Here is a 17,627-nt window from a genome sequence, read left to right on the forward strand (position 1 = left end):
CTCCCTCTCTCTCTCTCTCTGCATATTCCTGCATACTCTAGATTTCAAGCTGCATTTGAAGATGAGGGAAAGCTGTTCAAAATTATTTCCCACTTGACGATATGGAAGACTGAATTATGGTAAACTTGGCTTCAAAGCCAAGGATTCCTTTTAATTCACCCATTAACTAGGCTTACCAAGACATTTTGAGTCTCTGCTCCTCTGTTAAGGCCTTCTCTTTCTTAGGGAAGGTCAAGCTGGACTGTCTTAGAGTAAGATTTTAGTCCTAAGGCACTCTACCTAGCCGATTACCCACACTAACAAGAGATTACAAAGGAGATTTGTGAAGTGCTTTCATAATGGAGAACAGCTTGAGATGTTCTACATCCTGCCTCCCTCCCTCCATTCTTGGTGGCTCTTTTACTTGGCAAACGCTACTGTGGCACCTCCAGTCAGTACAAAGGTTGTGGTAGCTAGGCCCCCAAGAGAGTTTTCACTTTAAATGCAGCTTATAAAGTTTTTATTTTTAACCAAATATGTAAATATATATATGCGCCTTGGCAAAGCTGACCAACTACAAGGTGTGAACTTTTTCTGCCTGGTTCTAAACTTACTTTCAAAGCTAGCTAGGCAATGCTGCTTACCTGTGCTTTGTTTCTTTCCTACTTGCATGCCCTATTACGTGGTGCCTGGCAGAAAGAGCTCCAGCTTGTAACTCAATTGTGGTGAGAGATGCCAAGTTAAAGTGCTGGATTTACATCCCATTGTCACAGTTTCAGAAGTGTTTCTAACAAAACAGGCTCTCAATTTGCTTCCGGTGGCCATTACATCTTTGTCAAGGATGTGCGTGTCTCAGCTTGCCTTTCTGCCCCTTCTGAACACTAAGCAGATCCCCTGCTGTCTTGAGAGCTAGGTGTCTCATAATTAGATGTGGGAATGCCATTCTGAATAAAGCTTTGGTCAGCATAGGGGACCAGGCTCACTGGCATGCCATGGCCTGGAATCCTCATTCCAGCCTCCAAGCTTTGCATTATTCCTGGCCTAGAGTCCTTTAGGTCTGAATATGTCACAGATCTGTTTCCTTTGTGCACCTATCTTTTCCCAATGCTATTTTATGCTTGGCTCACCTCTTGATGCCCTCCAGGCTCTGTGTCCTCTGGGTCCCATCTTCTCACCTATCAGAAGGCAGACACTATGGCCATTAAGGTTACAGAGTTTGAACCCTGGTCCGTGTGTCTGAATTCCAGCACTGCTACTATAGCTCTGTGACTAAAGAAAAGTCACTCACCTTATCTGTGTCTGTTTCCTCGCCTATAAATAAAACAGGTTAAAACATGCATACCTTAGGATTTTGTGCAAATTAAATAAGGCAATACACATAAAACTTTGCAGGGAAAAACCAAGAAGCTCACAAAAATGCTTCAGAAAACACCACAGACTCTTAGTGGACATTCTGGTAAGTGGCTCTTCCCTAGCATAGACCTCAGAGATCCCTCTCTGCTGTTCTGTGGTTCCTGGGAAGGATCCCGGTTGTCTATGCAGCACTCAAGACTATTTTGTTTTTTCTAGAAAGCAGGCTCCTGTTTATCCACTTCTCAGCAGTTAAGCAGTAGCCACTCCACATACATAGGCAAATGGAACAGAAAACTCCAATAAACGGTGATTCCCTGGAATTGGTGTTTCAAATGTTATCCATTGTCCCTAAGTGTCTGTGCCAGACAAAAAGTAAGAGCTGAGGCAGCAGTAGATGGATGAATCCATGATGTCTCAAAAAGAAACAGAATCACAGTTACATCTCTGAAAGTAGCCAAAGAAGAGCCTACCTCATTCTCCTGCCTTATCTTAAGCATCCATCCCACCCCTGATGGCAGAAAACTCGTGAATACCATAAGATGGCCTTGTAATATTATAGACATGGAAACTGACAACACAGGAGCCTACATAAGTTTTCATAGTTAATAAATAACCCACATTACAAAAATCCATGATGGACTGTTTGTACTAATACAAAGAAACTAAGAGACAAAGGTGAAAGTTCTCAGTGCTTGTGAGTAGCGGGGCAGGGCTGAATTTCATGTAGCCTGCATCTGCAGTCACTATCCTAACTACTATCAAAATTAAAAGAATATGAAAGAAACTGGGAAAATACAGGGGAGAGGGGGAGGGGAAGGAAAAGAAGAAGGCAAAGAGGCAGCAAGAGGGAGAAGAGGAAAGGGAGGGGAAAAAGGAGAGAGGGAAGGAGGGAAGGGGAAGGGAGGGATTTGAGCTTCCATCAGAAAGGAGGAACACTGGTGATGCTTATTCCTTTAACTTTCAAGAGAGCACTGGCTGGCTCTTTTAAGGGTTAACATGCAAATAGGCTCATATTGCATGAAGGCCCCGCCCAAAGTACATACAATGCTGCTAGCTCTGTGCTGAGCAACCTTAGGTCAGGGTTCCCTCTACTTTGAGCCGGCTATTTTCAATACCTAGAAATGAGACAGCTGTCATTCCTTCAACTTTGTAACCGACCTGAAAGGCTTCCTGTGAGTTGCTGGGATTGGTTAGGTGAGTGTTTTAGAACCACTTCCTAAATTCAGGAATGCTCAGGTCTCCTTAGGTCAGTGTTCTTTGAGTGGTACTTAGGACTGGCACTTAGCAACACCTCCAACCCTCACAGATCAATTCTTTACAGAATTATTTAGTACTTAAGGTTGGTGGGGAAGAAAAACTACAATGGTTCGACCTGTGTGACAGGTCTGCAAGTCTTGGACACCATTACCTACTATCTCCTCACTTTCCCATATATGTCATACCTCTCTGGAAAGTTTTAACTGAACTCATATTTAGCCTCAGACTGTTTCCCATGGCTATATTCTGCATAATCACTGCCAATTGACTAAACTTACCCAAAAGATGAACTTGGTTTGCTTTTCCAGTTTCCCAGTTATTTTGAGAACAGGTCACCCAGGTAGTGGAGGTTCTGCTACCAAACTCAAGGTGCTGTGGACTGTATGTTTCCCTGAGGTTGAGCAGATATAAAGCATGAAAGGGTGATGCATGGTCTATAGACACTAATTTAAGAGCAACATCCATGGACTTCAGATAGACGATCCAGTGAGAAGTCAGTAAAGGATGGGTGTCCTAAGGGTTCATTGAACACTAATGAGGAGAAGAATTTGGCAACAGACTCTAATAGTACATCTTTAAGTTGTATGAGATACTATGCTAACTGCTTTCCATGCTCTGTAAAATACAAACCAGATGCCTGTATATTATAGACATGGAAACTGACAACACAGGAACCTACATAAGTTTTCTGAGTTATCACAGTTAATAAATAATACAGTCAGATTTGAGCTAATATCTCTATTGTACCAAGGCTTAAATCTTAACTAAACCTATGGGTCTCAATGTTGACATATTCGTATGAGTCACATAAAGAAGCTTTAAAAGTTCATATGCCAACCTCAAACATAGGAAAGTTAAATTATAATCCTGACAGTGGAACTCAGGCAACTGTATTTTCCAAAAGTCTTCCCAGTGGTTGTTTAGGGTAGAAGTGTTAGCCAGGATTCTGCTTTCTCTGAGTTGGCTTATGACTGAGATCATGGGATTCTAATGATTAAGAATTAGCCAAGCAGGACCCCAGTGCTTGAGTAAACTAAATGTAAGTAGGTGCATAACCACAGCAACAAGAAACAGCCATTCTAGAAGCTAAGATCAACCTTTGGAGCCATAATGAGGCACTGGAGAGTCCAGGTTAACCCTGTACTATTGGGCTAAGGTCTATCAACTCCTGCAGTTGCCCTGAACAGGAACAATATAGGCACAAAGGCTACAGGAAGCCCGAGTCTACAGATGAGGGTCCCTGGCCCAGCAGTGTAGAGAATGGAGCTATATGAGTTCCCCACAGGCAGGTTAGCAGCTGCTCGCAGCCAACAACACACCCCAGTGTCATTTCACAAATGCCTGGCTAACGCTGTTGGCCTCCAAAAGGCTTTAAAAGGTTCAACTGGAAGAACAAACACAATCTATCATGACTATTTGGAGGATTTTCCCTATTTTCAAAAGTAGCCATTAAAATACTTATTGTCTTTGTCTTCTGCTCCTTCAGATAATTTTGTATGTCCCCCACCCTTATCATAAACTTCCAAATAGGCAGTAATGATTGACACTTAGAAGAAAAAAAATCTCTGAATATATAACCCCTTCCTGGAGGTCTCCTTTTAGCAGCAATGCAGGACATGCCTGGCTTAGCCAGGCTAATCGAATTTGGCAGATGTACTGTGTCAGCAGGCACCAGGGTGCTAATGCCCCAGGTCAGCTGCTTGAGAGGGTAAGTGGGCAAACACCTGGCTTCTTCCCCATGTTTTCAGAATAGGAATCTGAGTCTCAGTAATCATCTCGACTGTGGGACCAGAGGCTATTTTGGGCCATCTCTTATCCAACGGAAAGTTAGGGGCGGTGTCATTTGAAACTGCCAAGGAGCATCTGATTTCACCCTTATCCAGGACATGTCCCCAGAGGAAATGGGAGCAATGTCAAGGAGATCAAAATGCAGGTGTCAGAATTTCCCTTTGTTTGTATTTCTGGGTTCTTTTTCATCTCTTCCTTCCATTTTCAGCTTTTCTTTCCATTACTTGGGCTAAGGTGTTCACTACAGCTACCTGGAATAGAGTAGCCTTCCAGTGGTCTCTTTACCCCCCCTTACCCCATGTTGTCTATAACTTCCCTCTTGCCTTTTAGGATGTGATCTGTCTGAAGGTTCAATGGAAATGAGTATAAAAATGCTTTGTATCAATCATACCATGCTTGTCACCACACCCACTTATACACAAATGTATTCATTTGGAAAAAGACACTGGGGATGTAGTCTTCCATTGAGGGAATAAAGCCCAGTGCTTTTTCAATGAATAAAACAGAGCAAGAGGAATGTTTTAAGGCAACAGTGTTTTAAGAGTGTGTGTGTGTGTGTGTGTGTGTGTGTGTGTGTGTGTGTGTGTGTGAAGCTTCAAACGAGTACCCCACAAGCATTCATGGTGGCCTTGTCTGCTTGGTGATTGCATGTCAAAACAAATGTAGAATGCACTCTAATTATGGTCATTTCTCATGGAACTAATGCTAAGAAAGGCTGTGAGTTGGAGGCAATTACTGGTATAACCAGGAGATAAATTCAGAGGACATATGGTCTCTAATATATCTTAGTGATAGATGGACGGATTGTATAATCTTTCTCCATTTAACACGTGGAATGGCTCATCATTACTGACAGAGTACACATCAGTCATAGTGACATTCGAGACTTTTATGATGTGACTTCAGGTTATTCTCCCCATCATATACTCAGACAACTCTTTACACACCTTACATTGCCTTCCTATTCTACGTCTTCCTTCTCAATATGGGGAATCTCTATTAAATCTATGCCTTTATTTCTTTTATTCTTCCTTCCTGGATCATAAAAAGCCCTAGTCAGTCATAACCTAACCATGGAAACTTCCTACGAGAGGGATGAGTCTTTTTCCCCAACAGCTATCAACTTCCAATAACCCCTCAGAAAGATATAGGATCTGGAGAATAAGATATAGGATCTCCTCACCCCATCACACAGTGATTTTGGCTGGCTTTGTCTTATGGAGGTGACCAGAGCTGCTGTGAGTTAATGACTATAATAGCTATGGTGTGCCTAGAAGACAGTCCTCCTCCACAGGTCCTGAACTTCTAATTCCTCTATCTGACAATCCTGCCTGTAATGTGGTCTTCTCATGGTGAATCTCAGTGCTTGTCTAATTTCCATTCTCATCAAATCTATTCATAAACAATGTACAAGAAGTCTTAGTTAAATAAATGATGGGATTACTTTTCAAAATGCTCAGGATTTCATTTTCAGAAGTTTTAGAATACCCTGATAAGTCACTGGTTTTGGTGAGAAAAAAAAAATCACTACATGTTCTTTTGACTCTTTTCTGCCATAGCTTTCAGCTTTGTGCTCTGCCTCTATTTTACAATAGAAGACGCTTCCACCTACCAAACTCAGACATAGCTCAAGGCATCTTATGCATCTTGTGAACTTATCAAAGCAACTTTTCAATTAATCACGTCTTTCTTCACAAAGGAATTTTTCCCTCCACCCTAATTTTTTTAAATGTTGCTACATGCTACAGAACCTTGAAGACTCCCATGAGCCTTTTAGTATTTCTCCTTTGAAATAGTAACTACTTACTAGGTAGTAATTATTTCTATGCTGGTCAGCACTGTTGTTTTATCATTTGCTTTTCTTGGGGACTAGATATTTCCATTCATCTGTTTGCCTACAATAGTCCATCTATCTACCTGTAAGAAAGCCCTTAACATGTGTGTGTTAAATTGAAAGCTCACAGGATAATTGAATGAACACTACATTGTGAGTGTCTCTACCCCTAAAAGGCTATAAAATAGCAATACATCTCAGCAATAAGAAAAATATATTTACAAGTCTATGTGAATAATTCTCTTCTCTGGTTGTATATTGGACACCTGAGTGTTTAAAAGAAAACAAAGACACGATGTGTAGACCCTGTTACAAATCAAATGAAACAAAGCCCCTTCATCAATATTATTTTGAAAGCTCCCAAGTAATTTTTCCAGGCAAGCAAGATTGAAAACTATAGAAGTTTTTTGGAAATTTAGATTATTACTATTTGCTGAGTCTAATTCATGACAGATGAGAAAGAGCAGGGTAATAGGGAGAAACCTTGTGGATGCCTTTTGGAGCATCATGCTTTCACACAAATGTATATACATTTACACATAACCATCACACAATCTGGCCATTGAGGTTTCAGATGTGTTCCCTCTTTATGACTGGTGATGACAAGATAGTTCCAAAATGCAGTGCAAATAGGTGACCTTGGATTTAATGGGATTGGGTTTTGCTTCAATGGGATTTCAACTCTAGGTTCACTATTTGGGGGCTCTGGTTTCACCAGAATAATGAGAGGACTTTGTGGGAATAAAACAATTACGAACTTGCTGGTGCTGAATTGCTCCATCTCACACATCCCCACCCCTACTACACACCAACCTGAACAGAAAAGAACTAAGCAGTTGGTTTCTTCTTGGTTTGGATACATTCCACTTGACCTTCTTCCAGACATTGTGAAGTAGAATTCCTTTTGGTATATGTGACTGTAAAGAGATGGATTCTTGAAATGGAGACTTTGAGAAATGAGGATAAACCTGTGCAGGGAGAAAGCATGATCCTAGAAGTCAGTTGACTAGAATTCTTGACCTTACTCTGACCCTCTCCAACCACGTAAACTGGGCAAGTCCCATCATTTCTTTCAGCCTTGATCTCTGTAGTACATTCATGCTGCCATATCAGAAGACTCAAGACCAAAATTTATAAACTACAGAAATTTATTTCAAACAGTGCTGGAGACAGGGAGATGTAAGATCAAGGGTTTAGCTCTCTGGTGAGGGCTGTTCTCCAGATTTAAGACAACATACTGATGCTGCATCTCCCAAAAGGAAGGGACATTGTATCTTCACATGACAAAGAGACAGAGGGTAAAGGGGGACAAAATTCCCCCTGCCACATCCCTTTATGGTATCATTAATGCATTCATTAATTTCGAGCCCCCATGACCCAACACTCCCAAAATTCCTACCTTCCAAGACTGTTGTGGTGGAGCTCAAATCTTAACACACTGATTTTTGGGAAGACACATTCATGCCACAGCAAGAAATTTGCTAGATTTCAACATCTTAAGGCAAGGCTACCTTTGGCATCTAAATACTTCATGGATTTGAGGTCTTGAAAGACTACATGAGAGTGATACTGAGGATCTATGAGCCATTTCTTAGAAGCTAAGCTCTTCTCCAAAGCATGGATTATTTAGTCATTCATTTAATGCCTTTAAAAATCTAATCACATGTTCTGCCTTTAACTGGTACTACATTCTTGAAAGCAGTCACGTTCCCTCTGAGTTTCAGCATTCTCAACCATGAGGTGAATGTTGTACTAATTCATTTCTATTACCTCTTTTAACACTGCCAAATGATTATTAGGAGCCTGGATGATTGAATGTGAACTCTAAACATAAACCAAATTTTAAAGTATGGAGAAGTCAGAATTAAAGAAAAGCAAACATCAGTTGCCTAGTAAAGACAAGTGAACCAATAACTGAAATGGGAGGAAACAGAAGAAGAATTCACAGGTAAAGTTCAAATTCTGAACCTATTTTACCCAATTGAAGAAAAAAAGTCTCTAATTATATTTTAGTTTAGATGGTAAAGTGTATCACATTTCATAAAAATTGCTTGAACTCCTAAAATAAGCACAGTGCTTGCAAAATAAGTCCCAAATGGCGATTTTAAATAAAAGATTTTTTTCTTTCTTTCATATACTGATATGACTTTTGTTGAAAGAAAACCAACCAGGTAAAAAAAAATGATTACTTTACTAATCCATACTGAAAAATAATCTCAATTTATTTCAAAATCTCAGATCTTAAGTTTTACTCTTTTGTCATTTGATCATTTTATGAGCCATTCTGGAGACTTAATCTTTGGTATGCACATTCTGTCTGGTACTTAAGACCAATCTGTGTTCAGCTAGGGTTTCAGACCTCAGCAGCCTCTGCAGTCCTACATATGTTCCAGGGGCTCCAGCTACTGGACCAACCTCTATCTGCTTCTCAACAGCATGTGGCCTTTCACACTCCTACATAAATAAACCATTCAAGACTCAGAGCCATTTCCATCTCCTCCCAGGAACATCTTTGGTACCCTAATTTAGAAACAGTCTTCCATTTCTGACCTTCAGTTTACAATGATACCTATGTCACAGGACTAGGGTCTGACCCTATATGATTACATGTTAAAATAGCAGTTAGCATAGACTTGACTTCAGGTCAGACACTAATCAAAACCTTGTATTTATTAAACCCCTGACATTCACTACAACTACTAGTAAGTCCCCAATTGATTCATAACAAAAATGAACTATAAAGAGCTTTAAAGTCTTATTCAAGAACCTGGAGAGGAAGCTCAGCAGTCAAGAGCATGGATAATAGGTAGCTAACAACTGCCTATGACTCTAATTGCAGGAAATTTAATGATCTTTTCTGGCCTCTGCAGACACTTGCATGCACAAGATGCACATGTATGCACTCCAGCCTACATACAGACACATAAAATAAACTAATATACATCTTTCTAATACTAAATATACATCTTTCTCTTTAAAAAGACACTTGCTAAAATCCTTACAGATAGAAAGTACACTGACTCCACAGCCACAACTCTTGACCACTGTGTGATGCTGCCTCTGCTGTCTGTATACATGTTAATTATTTTTACATATAAATTAATTTCCTCATAGAACTGGGCACACTGGTGTCATGAAGTAATCAGGAAATAATTATTGAATACAATGACTTGATAATTTCATTTAAAGGGATCCACCTACCCCAGTGTATTTTTTCTGCTTTGTAGAGGGTGTACTTGTACTGAACTACATATCAAGCCACACTGGGTAGGAAGGCTGTTGCTAGTTCCCGTCTGCTGGCTTATTTCTACAAGCCCCATTCATCCTCAAGGCCAAGATCCACTGCATTGTCTCTTGGAAGAAAATATTTCATTTCAAAAATTGCTTTCTTTCCAAGGAAATGTCAACAGCACTGAAGACATCAAAATATTTCAGAGGGAAAGTTCTCATTAGGAAAAGATTACTGTTTTTCTATGTGACCTTAGGCAAGCCACCTCATGTCCCTTAGACATCTCCTCATCCGTAACATGACAGGGCTGAACATAATGATCTTTAAGCTCTAACAGTTCATGATTCCATGTTGTTATGGTTTTTTTCTTCTTCTTCTTCTTTGATATCTTGAGATGTGCCTTGAGGCCTCACAGGATACAGAAATGCACTAATACGATCTATAGAGGATATAGTTGCCAAATGTAAAGAATAAAGCAGAAATAAAAGGATATTTACTTAAACCATTCTTATTTACATCAGTACTCATGAATTTGCATGATGTTAATAGCATGGATACCTACAGAGAGGTTGTCAAGATTTTTCAAAGGGTTTACCACCATTGTTAGGAAGTCTCCACAATATTGAAATAAAAGCTGCAACAAAAACACTGAAAGACAGAGACATAGAAAAGCTAACTTTATCAGTATATCTAGCATTTGGTTGGCATCCATCATGTTTTAGCTCTGAAAAGAAGCTTAAAAAACAAACCCTAAGCTCAGAACTGCTGCCACCTGAAAGGAAAGGAAAGTAAACACTTGCTACTACAAACTAAGAGTATGAAAATGCTGAGCAAACAACGAACTTTCTAAAACAACCTGAGAGCCAGACACAGGCCAAGAGTTCATCCCGGGACTTTCTGCCATAGGATTAATCCTTCCCAAATGTGCGATGCCTCCACGTTTCTAGAACAATTAACGTGCATTAACTTTAATCTTTAGAACACACATGCACTGCCACTAATGCAAATGGGAAGACTAATGAAGAATTATAAAAGCAGTTGTTTTTATTTCAAGGAATTGGTTTAATACAAATGCAGTTTTCAAATCCAGCTTTGCTAACTTCAGATGCTGCTTCTTGTCACCTTTTCAAAACTGTTTATCTGAGCTCAATGTAAATCAGAGGAGTGCTGGATGTTTCTGTTAAAGTTGAGAGGAGTAAGAAGAGAAACATTGCTTGGATAAGGTAGGGCAGCACAAATACATGTTCTAAACTGAAACATTTAAAATGGGATAGGCGTCTTCATTTCCAACTCTAGCTAAGGAAATCAAGGTGCAGAATGTAGCCAGTGGTGACCTCACATCTAAAAACAGGTGTGCTTGACTCTTGAGATTAAAAGCATTCATTTTGATTAAAACTCTCATCTCTACATAAATGTTGGTCCAGCCAGCTGCTCAAGCCTTATGTCTTCACTGTGATACAAGACTAATAATAGCAGTATGCAACGGTATAATATTGTTGTATATAATAGGTAGACTCATTTCTTTATGTTTAATCCAGTATTTGGTAAAGATCCTACAGTAAAGAATCAGCAACTACCTGCTACACTTCAATGCCTATCCTGAGTTTTGCTCCTTTGCTCCTGAAAGGTAGGAGGGACTATGATTGAAGAGAATCTATGATGTAAAATAGATTTTTGTGAAGCTGTCCTGAACACACTGGCCTTCTCTGTAGACTTTCTAATCCATCCATCAGATTAGGTGGATAGGCAGAGCTGACTAAATAAGAGATGGACTCTGCCATGCCTAAACAGATGCAATAGCAGTAAGAGTCTCTCTACTGGGAATCTGAAATTGGAGCAAATACAACAAGTCTTGCATAATTCTGAAACTATTGAATTTAAGCAGAAGAACAGCGGACAGGTGCATACCACTTTAAATAAAGTGGCAAAGTGAAGCAGTCTGCAAGTTGAAAGAAGGAAGGTAGTGTGAAGAGGAATGCAGAAACCAGACAAAGTTTAAGACCTTGGTCTGTTCTGAAAATGTGGCTATATCCCAGGCCTTGGATTCTACTTCTGTTCCCTCCTGGTTGCTGAGGCTGTCCCAGGGACTTACTGTAGCTGTGTCTATGGGATTGTCTGCCCATATATCCCTGCAATTGAAACCTGGAGGTATAAGGCTTGCTCCCTTAGTAAAGGGAACACTGAAGGTGAATAGCAAGCACCCAAAGGAACACTTGAGCCATTCTGTATCTGGGGTGTGCTTTTGTGGTCAACCTATGTCAGATGATCTGGGCTTTGGGGACACACAACTACACAAAGTGCTGTGTCCTAAGATTCCAGGGATTCTAACTTGACTCTGAACAGCATTCACCCCTGAGATCCCATCACAGGATAGGAAAGGATGTGAGCAGTGGAGTAAAGAGTCATCTGGGAGAAAGATTTCTATAAGGGAGGGAGGGCCACTGTCATCCAGTCAGTATGTGACAATAAAGCATTCATCATCAAAGGAGTGACCAACCTCGAATTTAGCATTATATCTCTCAGCCATGCTCCCCATGGCATTGTCTCTGAATCCTGCAGAGTAAGAGAAGAGGATACACAAGGGGAAAGCCATTCTGTGATAAGCATCAAACATCTATTCTATCCTCTGTTGTGTGGAACCCATATGACCTTAATACCTCTTGGCAGTGGTTTCATCCAGAACACTGTAGTCCTAGCAAAAATTGCCAAGGAGTCTTGGCAGAATGAGGAGGATGCCATATAGAAACCCAGAGGGCAAAATATCTGGAATCCATGGAGCAAACTCTGTGGGTCCTCAGAAATAATTGGAAAAGTGAAAACTTTTAAAAATAATAACAGAAGAACTGCAAGAGCAATTAAAGGTGAGAAGGAAGTGGAAGCAGTAAAGCCCAGGTTGAAAATGGCAGTAACTCAGGGGACATAAATATGCACTCAGGCAACCGCAGAGATTGGGACCAGATGACCTGAAAGAATTTAATGAAGCTGAAAATTCAGGCCAGTGATGTGAGTGCAGACGGGTGCTGAATTGCTGAACTGAGAGCCATCTAACCTCTCTCTCTTCCTTTCATGCAAATGGTAACCTTGGTGATATACAAAGAAGTTTCTCCTATTTGAATATCACTCCCTACATTCTGATTAGGGATTCAGAGATCAGAGAGGTGTGCCAACACATAAGGTAAAGAAAGAAGGTTTCAGTTGGATTCTCCTGGTGTCACAAATGGTGACTGATACAATATTAACTACGAGATACCTGACAGGTTATCAAGTGCCCTAAGAATATAGAAAAATGTGGGTGTAAGCCACTTGCAGATGGAGATGCCAGGGCAGCCCAGAGAATAGAAAAACAGAATTGGATTTTGTCATCCAACAACTTGGAACCAGAGAGACCCAACTTCAAAGTATGGTGCTACCTCTTACTAACCATGTGTACATTATAAATTAATTTCCCTGACTTCCAGCTTTTCTTTCTGTAAAACTGGAATAATAACGTAAACCATGATAATTAAATGCAGTGTTTTTTACTTTCCCACTATAAACTAGGCTGGCTCGTAAGCCTTTGTCCTACTGTTCTAGTCCCAGGGGACTAGACAGTAGTTAGGTGAGCATGGTATCACATGTCAGACCTTGGCACACAGGCTACCACCTGTCTCATCAGAAGATGATCTTTAAATTCAGTCCCTTTTTGTTTATGGAAATACTGTCCTTGGCTTATCAAAAATTAATTTCAAGAAGAACCAGAAATCTGGAGTTTCAGGGAAGTCTCATCTAAAATGTTGCAACTAATTTAAAATTGTTACAAATACTATGATGTCTCCAAGGGAGAGTCTGTAATGGAAAGGGAGGCATGATCGAAGGTGATCAGAACAGGAAACAGAGATCGTATCTCAGTTGAGCATAGTAAACCAAGAGAATGAACTGGAAGTGGGGCAAGCTTGGAAGCTCTTCAGGCCCGTCCCCAGTGATGTGCTTCCTGCCCAGTGCTACACTACAGAATGCTCAATAGCCTCCCCAAACAGCACCACCAACAGGAGACAGGAAACCAAGTGTTCAAATATGTGCACCTATCTGGGACATTTTTCATTCAAATCACCACAAACATTTATAAGACAAACCCCAAAAATCAGTCCACAGATGCTTGTTGTATTTTGAGGGAAGAGATCACAAGAATTCAGCCTTAGCCTGTCCTTGGAAACTAGCTCAAATCTTTGATGCTTCAGTGGTTCTCAACCTGTGGGTCAAAACCCCTTTGAAGGTCAAAGAACCCTTTCACAGGGCTTGCATTCAGATATCCTGTATATCAGATATTTACATTAAAATGTGTAACAGTAACAAAGTTGCAGTTTTGAAGTAGCAAAGAAAATAATTTTATGATTATTGTGGAGGTCACCACACAACATAAGAAACTGTATTAAAGGGCTGCAGTACTAGGAAAGTTGAGAAACCTTGTAAGACATCATTGACTCCCTTTACACAGATCCCTGTAATGAGGGAAGGGATGCTTTCTGCAGCTTCTCTCTAAAGGGGCTCCAATGTACATTGGATTAAAGGTTCCCATGTTCCACCTGGAGTTCACAGTGGTCCTGTGGGACAACGTCTCTCTGCTTGTGCATTCCCAAACTAGAACTCAGATTCTTTAAGGTTAAAGCTCCTCCCTCCCTACCTTTGCACGAGATCTTATATACCAACAAGTGCTTGTTCTAACCTTCTGGTTCTCTTCTTCATGGCTGCTCTACTTCCATGGCAACTGGATAATAGACTTATCTCTCATGCAAAGCTGAGGGATTTTATTTACAATGCTTGTCAAGAGATTGATTCATTTTTGACATTATCTCTCAGACTGTTCAAAAGAGAAAAAAAAATATATATCTTGGGAATCAGGTAAGGAGGAAATGTCACCAGAAACAGCTACATACAAATGCAGATGGAGGTCCCTTGGGAAACACCAGTGGCAGAGGAAGTCAACACATTACAGTAAGGTAAAAGCCTCTGTGGAATAAGAGGCTAGCAAACTCACAAAGATCGTGATGAGAGTTAAATGAATCCCAGGTCAGTAAAGAGGAATCACTTCTCTAAGGGTTTTATCTTCAATAATCAGACAATTGAATAAAACATCATCTTTGGTCAGATTCTTATAGAGATAAGGACAAAGTCCATTAAATACCCACTGTAGCCTACAAGTGATTTCTTACATATTTTCTCGAACTGTGGGACATGGATAAGTTAGTTGATGCATCTATGTAACATGAGAACCATACTTACTCTGTACAGTGACTATACGAAATATAGCCAAGTGGGTGAAAGTCCCTACAACTATACCTGACACCTTATCAGCATAATGATCCTCACAATAGCCCTGGGATGTTATTTATATTGCATGATGTAAACTTCCATGGAGAAAAGTTATACTGTGTGACTTTTCCTGGAGAGGCCTGTCTATTTATTCCCAAGTAAAGTATTAATGACAGGTCAAAAGGAAATTATTTCACCCACGTCTAGCTTGGTGATACAATTAGTTTAATTGGGGTTACATACAAGAGCATAGGCAATTTACAGGCAGCAATGCCACCAAAGAGGAGTCTCCTCTGGCTCCAGCAGCTGTTAATCACTTAAGTAACCTCAGGGAAGGAAGGGCCCTGCTGTGCCTACTAAATTCTCAAGCTTCCACAAAAGAATGTTGATGGGTCCAAGCTTGTGAGGGTCTCATGTGGGTGATTATGGCTGCTTCTGATCTCAAGGTGGCAACTGGTTTGTCATCCCCAGAGGAGAATTCCACAGCATGTTACTTGTGTAAATTGCCCAAATTCTTCCAGTTAGCAAAGTCAAAGAACTTAAGATTCAAACTGTTTTTTTTCAATGATTTTTTAAAAAATCTTTTATTTTTTCTGAATTAATGATATTAGCAAGCTAATGTAATAAAATTTTCTAACTATCTTTAACCAAAAATGAAAAAGGCAATGTTTGCTTCAGGCCTTCATTGTGGTGAGTGCCTTTGCCTCTACCACTGCAACAGCTAAATGTAACATCCAGGGCTAGACTTAGCTTTTCTCCATGTTCCTTGTCCTGTATCTTGATTTTTTTTTTTTTTTTTTTTTTGGCTTTTTGAGAAAGGGTTTCTCTGTATAGCCCTGGCTGTCCTGGAACTCACTCTGTAAACCAGGCTGGCCTCGAACTCAGAAATCCACCTGCCTCTGCCTCCCAAGTGCTGGGATTAAAGGTGTGTGCCACCACTGCCTGGCCTGTATCTTGGTTTTGAGATGTCCATGCCTGGCCAAATCATACTGCACAGCTGTCATTTAGCAAAAGGTAGAGCCCTGAACTTGATTACACTTCTACCATTGGTCCTTCCATCCTGCATCCTTCTCATGCCATGCCCGCACTGCCCACTGCTATCTTTTTGTTGTTTGACCTGTTATCTTCTCATATCTGATTTGGCTTTTTGGCCTTGGCCCTAGGAATGCTGTTGAACTGGTTCAAAGTGTTCGTTTTGCCCTTCGTATATGGGACCCCCACCAGTCTGTCTACTTGCTTTTGTTTGATCTTATTCCAATGAGATTGGCTCAACTGAGCAGAGTCTGCTCCTGGCTCCTGGTACTTACTGCAGGGGCAAATCCTCTGTAGAGTGAGCAGAGCTGTTCCTGGAACTATGTCAGAAGGACGGAAAATGAGATCTACAGCATGGGTAAGGCATCTCAAGAATGTTTTCTTCTTAAAGAAGAACTGAGAACTATTTCCAAGTTACCTGATACTCTGAGATCTAAACCACACTTTGTCAATTTTAATAGCAGAATTCACTACTTATTAGTAGCTTCCTTTAAAAAATACAAGTAGACAAGATGAAACATAAATCGTGTTATGACAGCTTCAACCTTATTTCAAAAACATCACAGAGTGTCTTGTGTACAAACTTCAAAAAGGACAGACTAATTATCCAGTAAAGGATATTTAGGGACTAAGGAGATGGCTCAGTTGGTGAAAAGCTTTATTTGCAAGCATGAGGACATGAGTTTGATTCCTAGATACCTTGAAAAAAAAAAGCCAGATATAGTGGCACACACTTCTTACCAGTACTGGAGAGGCAGAGGATCTCTGGGTCTCATTGGCCAGTCAGCCTAGCCACTTGATGAGTTACAGGCTAATAAAACACTATATCTAAAACACAGACACCTTAGGGACACTTGAAGCTGTCCTCTGTCCTCTACACATATGTGTAGCCACCACACACACAGCTGCATGTACACATGCACATCATATTACACAAAAGCATGTTTATTTGGTAAAATCTACATCTTACTCAGGATAAGTTTTAAAACAAACAAAAACATCCGAAAATGAGTGGAATTAGGGCAGTGGTTAGTGAAGTGTTCATAAAATGGCAGGCCAAGCCCTGCATTTACCTCAGCAACTCCAGGCCTGAGTAAGCCAGAGTGATACTTGGAGATCTCACCCTTTGTGAATGACAAACCTATAGATGAAAAGTTATTGTAAATTATTTTTTAAAGGGCTAGGCCTTTGTCTACAGTCTTGGAATAATTCTTCAAAGGTTTATCACTCAAAGTGGCTACTGAAGGATAGAAATGTAATCACTATTACAGTAGTTATTGAAGTCTTAGTAAGTATTGGGCACTGCTATAATCCTGAAAACTGTGAGACAACGATCATCATGTGTGGTGGTTTGAACAGGAATGACCCTCACAAGCTCATACTTTTTAACCACCAGTTGATGGAACTATTTCAAAATGATTAGGAAGTATGGCCTTGTTGGAGTAGATGTGTCACTGGCCACATGTTTTAAAGTTGGAAAAGACTGTCTCTGGTTCCAGGCCTTCTTTCAGCCATCATAGCTTCAAGACTCAGAAGGCCAATGCTGCATTTTCTTTTGTAAGTTGCCTTGGTCATGGCATTTTATCATAGCAATAGAAAAGCAACTGATATATCATGTGTGTCTCTTTTAAAAATTCGGAAACTGGGACACAGAACGCTTAAGCAATATGCTCAAAGTCAATCAGATAGCAAGTACCAGAGGCAGAACACATATCTCAGAAGCCATGGCTTACGAGTTAATCAGAAAAACAAGATGAGTAAAGGTGCAGAAGAATAAGCCAAGTCAGATGTGAAGGTTACACAACAGCAACTCTTGGAGCTGGGTCATGTCTGGAGACCCCTTCTCAAGCTGTTGATTTGATGTTT

This window comes from Grammomys surdaster, unplaced genomic scaffold, assembly GCF_004785775.1.
Source record: "Grammomys surdaster isolate TR1022 unplaced genomic scaffold, NIH_TR_1.0 170, whole genome shotgun sequence".
NCBI lineage: Eukaryota > Metazoa > Chordata > Mammalia > Rodentia > Muridae > Grammomys > Grammomys surdaster.